At 40.0% G+C, this 6,763-nt stretch overlaps 1 protein-coding gene across 1 annotated transcript in view; it reads right to left on the reverse strand.

The window, feature by feature from the left end:
• LOC113029155 (phosphatidate phosphatase LPIN2) overlaps nucleotides 1-4,475 on the reverse strand; it is an 18,569-nt gene extending 14,094 nt beyond the window's left edge. The window contains exon 1 of the mRNA XM_026179829.2: nucleotides 4,344-4,475. The gene's annotated coding sequence lies outside the window, so the exon portion shown is untranslated. The remainder of the gene's footprint in view (nucleotides 1-4,343) is intronic.
• Nucleotides 4,476-6,763: the final 2,288 nt, after the last annotated feature.

Consider the following 6,763-nt stretch of genomic DNA (forward strand, 5'->3'; position numbering starts at 1 on the left):
CCGCTGCTCTACAGGTGTCCTTCCTGAGGACTCCATGTGCTCCCTCCTCCTTTACCCCCCTTGTCCTCCTCAAGCAGCCTGCTCCTGGTTTGTGCCATGCAGCACAGCTCCTCTGACCTTTCTACATGCACTGAGGGAAAAATTACCCCAGGCCTTAGCTAAAACACTTACATAATCCAGCACCAGGCCCCCAGTCACGGACAACCTGTGCTTGAAATGTGTCTACAAGCAGTGCAAAACACCCTCAGGGAACACTTTGATCCAATGGATTTTGGTTTGAATAATAATTTGCTCTACAAAATGTGAAAAAACTATGCAGAACAACAGGTGCCAGAGCACATCACCATCCAAATATTTCATATTTAAGAATGCAAATGTAGGTCATGGACTAAACTAAATCTGATCTGTTGGCACAAGACATAGATAGCCGTTACTCATTCTATGGAAACCATGAATGTATATAGAATACCAGCAATGTATCTCAAACTTGGGTGTTCAGTGCTGAGAAGACCACAAAGGTTACTGAATGTTGCGTGGTGTTTAATGATACGATAACAGCATTACACTGTGTGCACAGAGTTCCTGTAATATCCTGTGACTTCCTGTCCTACTGTCAACCAAAGCAAGCTGTACCCTGAAAACTGCAACGCTCGTGTTGTGTTCAAAACAGAAGTGTCTAGATGAGAACACAAAAACAACAATCAGAGCTCCCTGTTGAGTGCTGTTGACCACCGTCTGCTTTATCTGCAATGCACATGACCAAATTTAGAATGAGTTCAACTCCCACAGCACTTCCGTCACACACATCATAAGCTCTATAAACAGACATGTGCATGTGAATTTGCAGAATGTAGATATGGGGCAAGACATTTGATTATTCTGGTATGTATTAAAAGTACAAAAGCCTAGTGACATTTAAACAGGCTCTGGTTGCATGTAGGTAAACTGTCAATTTACTTTACTGGCCACCATACTCTAGCTCTTTATTAGTTTTTCTCTAAGCTTTCTCCCTGCAGACAGAAAGTTAAGTCTTGGCCCAGATATCCCCAGGCTGCACTGAAAGTCTGAAAATACTGGCTGATATCCCCAGAGAATTTGGCCGCAGACTAGCTCATAGGTTCCCACATTAAAGATAGAATGGTATGATGTTCTGTACAGCTGGGGGGCCAAAGTGTGCAGACTTGAAATTAACTGAATTCATCCAGAACATAACAAGAATATACAAATCAAAAACAATATGGAGCCTTATTTTCCACTAGGAGGTGATTAAAAAACTACCCAAACTCATGATTTGCTTCAAACCTACCAACAGCATAAAAGATGGACATCCTCTATTGTTCTACAAAGTGCCTTTATGAATACACATATGTTCTAAAACTAGATGTGGCAAGCAAGAGGTGAACGAGGATGTGAAACTGTACACTCATTTCAGCTTGTAACTGATAAGTTGTTGCCCAACAACTTGTCAGATACAACCAAAAAAACAAAACTAAAACATAATTTTCAATATGGACTTAACATTTTATTCACTATGATGTGAAACTAGAGATTGAGTCCATAAAGTCATCAGGAGAGTGTTTACAGACATGAAAGAGCGAGAGGGCAGAGGGCATGTGCTGCGCTGACCGCTAGCTAGAGCGAAGGACAGTTTGTGTTGCGCTGGCCGCTGCGCTCCGCTTGTAGAGCAGCCGCAAAAAATGACATACGTGTACTAGATACACCTGGTCCTTGTCATTTCAAAACATGTCTCTTTGACTTTGTATCCTCTACAAGAGTTTGTGTTGTATTAAATCAATCTATCTATCTATCTATCCACGTAAATGTGTGTCAAAAAGTTCACCAAACTCAGATACGCACATGCTTTCTTCATAGTCTTCTAGACTTGTTTTTAATTGGTCAGGCAAAGGTACAGTCGAACTAGGTCAAACTTTGACCACACATCCCTGAGTACGCCACGCTGGCACTGCGCAGCAAGAAACCATTATTGTGCAGCGCAAGCAATAGAAATGAATGGATTTCAGAGAGCAGCACTGCACGTGCCAAATCATATGTAAATGAACACACAGGCCTAGACTGGTCTGCAATCATCTTGCAACCACTGGTCATGATGGAAAAATTGTATTCACTAACCATGGTTCCCAGAGGTTGATGGCAGCCACTTGGAAAATGCTAACATTCCAGTCACCCAAGCCCTGGTTAGTTAGACTGGTTAGTGACTCCCTTGCAACCACCTGTCGATAGGGAAAAACCTGTATTTCCCAACAAGTTGGCCAAAAAGCTCCTTGTGATTGGTTTGGTTGCTAGCGTACTGCTGCGGTCATAGTTTAATGTAAGTGACGAACTTGTCTACTAGGGGAACTTTCTCCATTTCTCATCTGTGTCGTACTTTTTCCAAATTTTGCTACCACTGGGCTAGTTGTTTGAGAGTATTTGCAGACAAAGAAACAAACATAACCATAACAATTTGCTAGCAACCAAAGCAACAGCCAGACGCCTCCAGTAACCACTGCCAACCAGTTGAGGAATACGCATTTCCTTAGCAACCAGTGATCGTATCTCATCCAATATGGCAGACAGCTCTTGAGCAGACAGCACATGTGCGCATGTCACGTAAGAAAACCTCAACTTAGCAGGAAGTCTTTGCACAAACAGAGTAGCATCATTCTGATATTTTTATTAACACAATTTCAGTCACAGTTTCACAATCTTTACACCTCTGCTATTCTGCCAGTGGGAGACATTTAAAAACAACAGAAAGACTATTCAGGACAACTAATCACGTATACACATTTAATTTAAAAAAAAAAAAAAAAAAAAGGTCTTAACATGTGAAAATGCTAAGAATAATGTCAAGTACAAAAATCTACACCTCCAGGTGGGCTGGAACTAAATTATTTTCATATTTATTCATCTCTTTATCATTTTTTAAATATACCTTTAATTTAATTTAATATACCATTAATCAAGTGCAGAGGTTTACAAATTAACCAACCAAGCAAAAGGTCTCTGGTTCCATTCTGGGATGAGACATAAATCGCTTCTGTCAGGATGTGTAACAAACAAATCCCCCAAATCAAACATATGGAAACTACCCAGTGTGGAATCCCTTGTGAATAAGGGATTACCCATTTTGATTAATAAAATGTCCACGTTGCCACACATGTTTGTCCACCAAAAGAGTCAAAAACACACAGCTAACACTATAAAATACTTAGGATTGGTAACATAAATGCTAAATGATGAGTCACTTATCAGAAATGTCAATTAAAATATAATATAATGATTAACTTTTTCAGCAAAAATCCAAAAATAATTAAATAAAAACTAACTGGTAACGATGGTAAACAGCTCATCAGCAAATTAGTCAGCAGACCAACAGGCTTTTGCCTCAAATGTCAGCATTTGTGTGGGCGTCTTCCTCATTCAAAGGAATCAATTTGTATTAATATGATGTAACTTATGGCACAATACAAATATAACACAATAATATAATAAAAAGCTTTACTTTTTTGGTTGATTACAAAAATGGCTGGATACACATCCAGGACTCATCCTGGCCCGTCTCTCTGTATGGGGTGACAGGACTTAAAGAGGTGTTAATCCTGTTTACAAGATTAGGACAAATCTAGCTTTCCCTGTCTTGGCACGTTCCTACTGCTCACTACATCCAACTGTCCAACGTAATTGTGAGTCAGCCAGGTGTTGTTTTGACCAAGGTCGTGTTAAAGATCTGTTTTCATTAAAACCTTTCACCTATTCATAAAAGAAACATAGCAACACTGTATGGGTGTTTTTCACTTGACTTTCTGAAGCTGAAAATTCAAATAGGGCTTTATTTCAATTAAATAATGATTTTAACTGTTTGTTTGTTTTTAATTTAGTAATTTCCCACGTTTAAGTAGCTGTAAATAATTATGTTTGACATTTAGTCACTCCAAGCAGTAGGCTCCGTGCACCTGTAGATTACATTCAAATTCTGGTCTCTAAATACCCAGCTTTAGTTTAGTATTTCTGTAGTGAAACCTATGAGGCGTTTAAGGACACAGCTGACGGTTAACCTGACAAAACCGGCGCTTATTATAATTTAACAAAACGCGTTAGCGTCACAAACCTTCATTATCCTGCACAGGCTGACTTCTACTCGATATATCAACTGTCCACAAGCGACACTCAGAATCAAACAGGACTCATTAGTTACATACAAGCAAGCTAAATGTCTCCTTCAACCACTCCGCAGCAGCGGGGCAATATTTAAACTCGGGAAGTCAGGTTGTGCCTCTTTAAATTCTCCCCCAGCTCTTAAATGAGCGCAGTGAGGACAGCGAGCGGTTAAATCATCCTACCTGCTGGAGTACCGGCTCACCGCAGGGAGACACACCGTCACTCAGCCTCTCCGCCGGCAGTTTGCCGAGTCTCTCCGCCTCTACAGCCGCTAAGTGGAGAAGGAGCACACCACGTGACCATGAGGCCGCACGTGATTTCAGCGCAGGTGGTCAGGTGATTAGGTTAGCGAAGTCGGTTTAGAGGAAGAAGGTTTAGAGGTAAAATGGAGAGTTTGCGTAAAATGTGGTGTGCACAGCCTCAACTTTTTTTTTAGAGAAATATCAAAAGGATTCAAAATGAAGTCACATACTTTTTAATTAAGGTTTGGTATCAGAATAGGCCCATGCTGCCCAACCTAAAAAGAAATGCAACCATATTTTGTCAAAATAGCCAGAATATGACTTTTAGGTCAGGGGTGTGTCCAGAGAGTGGCATGTGGTGGCACAGGTCACCCCTGAAATGTGACTGGCAATCTCCAATGCCCTACAATATTGGGCGAAGTCATGGATAGGACCAGCAGTTATGTAGCTAGTATTTTACAAAGGTACAGGTTTAATGCACTTGTACTTTATTTATGAGTTTCTATGTTTGCATTATTGTAATAACTGTATTATTATAAATCTATCCATTAAAGTGATCAACAGCTGCAACATTAAAGTGACATACACGTCAATAAATTAAGAATGATAATCCAATGTAATGTTTATGAGTGAAAAGTGCCATTCTATATAATGAGCATGTTTACTTTAGGACATTTGTATATGAACCTTTAATTAAGTAAAAAAGTCCAAACTTCCAACTCTGCAAAACAATTAACCCACACCGAATTCTGTTTAAACTGTTTGGTTATACTTCTTTTTATGCAATAAATCTGCAATAAGACACTGGGTTACAAATAAACCTGAAAATTGTGCTCAGCAATTTCTACATGAATGTTCCCACCTTGTTCTCAGTTCCCACCTTTTTTACCCCATTAAAAAATCCTGGAAACACCATATTTTAGATTTCTTGTTATAGAAAATGTGCAGACTATAGTTTTGGCTGGGGACACAGGGAGCCTCTCTGCTTTTAAAATCAGGCTTAAATCTTTCTTTTTTGGTGAAGTTAATGGACCGTTTTATTTTGATCCATCCCTTAGCTGCTATAGGATTAGACAGTAATACAATAACTCAAGAGCACAGCATTGAAGTATAATGTCCTCAGTTTGCTGTGTACCCCCAGAGAGGTAACATAAATTAACTTAAATTTTATGTTAAGCAGCTTAATTAAGAATATTCAAGTTTTAATCTGTCTTCTGAACGTAAGCTTCTGAAGGTATTTTAAAGAAAAAAACATATTTTAATGAGAAAGCTATGGATAAAGATGCATAAAAATCAAATCTCCACTTTATGAGGTTTCTACGGTATTTCTGGAGACACTGCACTCAATAGAACAACAGTCAATCCATATGAAACTGTTTCAAAATGTACAAGGCATGATCAGTGTAGATGATCTGCACAGTCATACGGGTTATATTTTAATTTCAAAAGGTTAATACTTCTTCTTCAGTGGATACTTCAAAGATCAAATGTTAGGAAAATCAATTTTCCATAATTTATGTTCTGGGGTCAGAGGTCACAACAGAGCAAAGATTTGCTCCAGGACACATCAGCAGGATACATATTAAGCAACACAAGTTGGACTGAATGTGAAGACTCATTTCAATGGCCCTGTGCCATCAGACTGTTCTATAAATGAATTTTAAGGAGGAACAAATTTAGTCTAGCATCCACTGGCTCGAGAAAAGGAAGTGGCAAGTTTCACTTCCCCATAAAACACCAGGCAGTTTGCTTCACTTTTTACACAAGGATTTCCAGAACTGATGTGTCTGTTATGTAAAAGAGCTGCTTTACATTTCCTGAAGGAAATTTGAATAAATAAGCCAAGTTAATTTCAGCCTCAGTAAAAGTCCAGTTTTTAGAAGATACATTTATAGTAGTGTCGTTCTGTTTGTGTTGTCATCATCAATCCCAGTCCCCCAAACCCCTGACAGGCCATCACCCTCCTCCCCCTCCCTTTCTCCCTCCTCCCCACACCTGAAATTCACTGAGGAGATGATGGAGTGGGTCAATGCTGGGCTCAGATCTACCCCCTGGCCCAATCCCTTTTTGTCTTCCATAAACCCCCCACCAGAGCGGCCAAAGGTTCGCCATCGAGCCCCACCCTCAACAGAGCAATCGAAGTCACATTGCCCAGCCTCGCCCCCCTTAGTTCCTCCTTACCACCTTCATGCCCTGTCTCCGCAGTCTGATGTGTGATGTGTGAAGGGTCCGGGCTGCGAGGATTATGGCAGTGGTGACTTTTCCCAGGAGAAGCTGGGACCCTGTTTATTAGAAGGTTTTAAAATTTCTGTACTTTTAGGTGACAGGAGACATGTGGCCTGGTCAAAACACAGAGAGCT

This window comes from Astatotilapia calliptera, chromosome 9 (genome assembly GCF_964374335.1).
Source record: "Astatotilapia calliptera chromosome 9, fAstCal68.1, whole genome shotgun sequence".
Lineage (NCBI taxonomy): Eukaryota > Metazoa > Chordata > Actinopteri > Cichliformes > Cichlidae > Astatotilapia > Astatotilapia calliptera.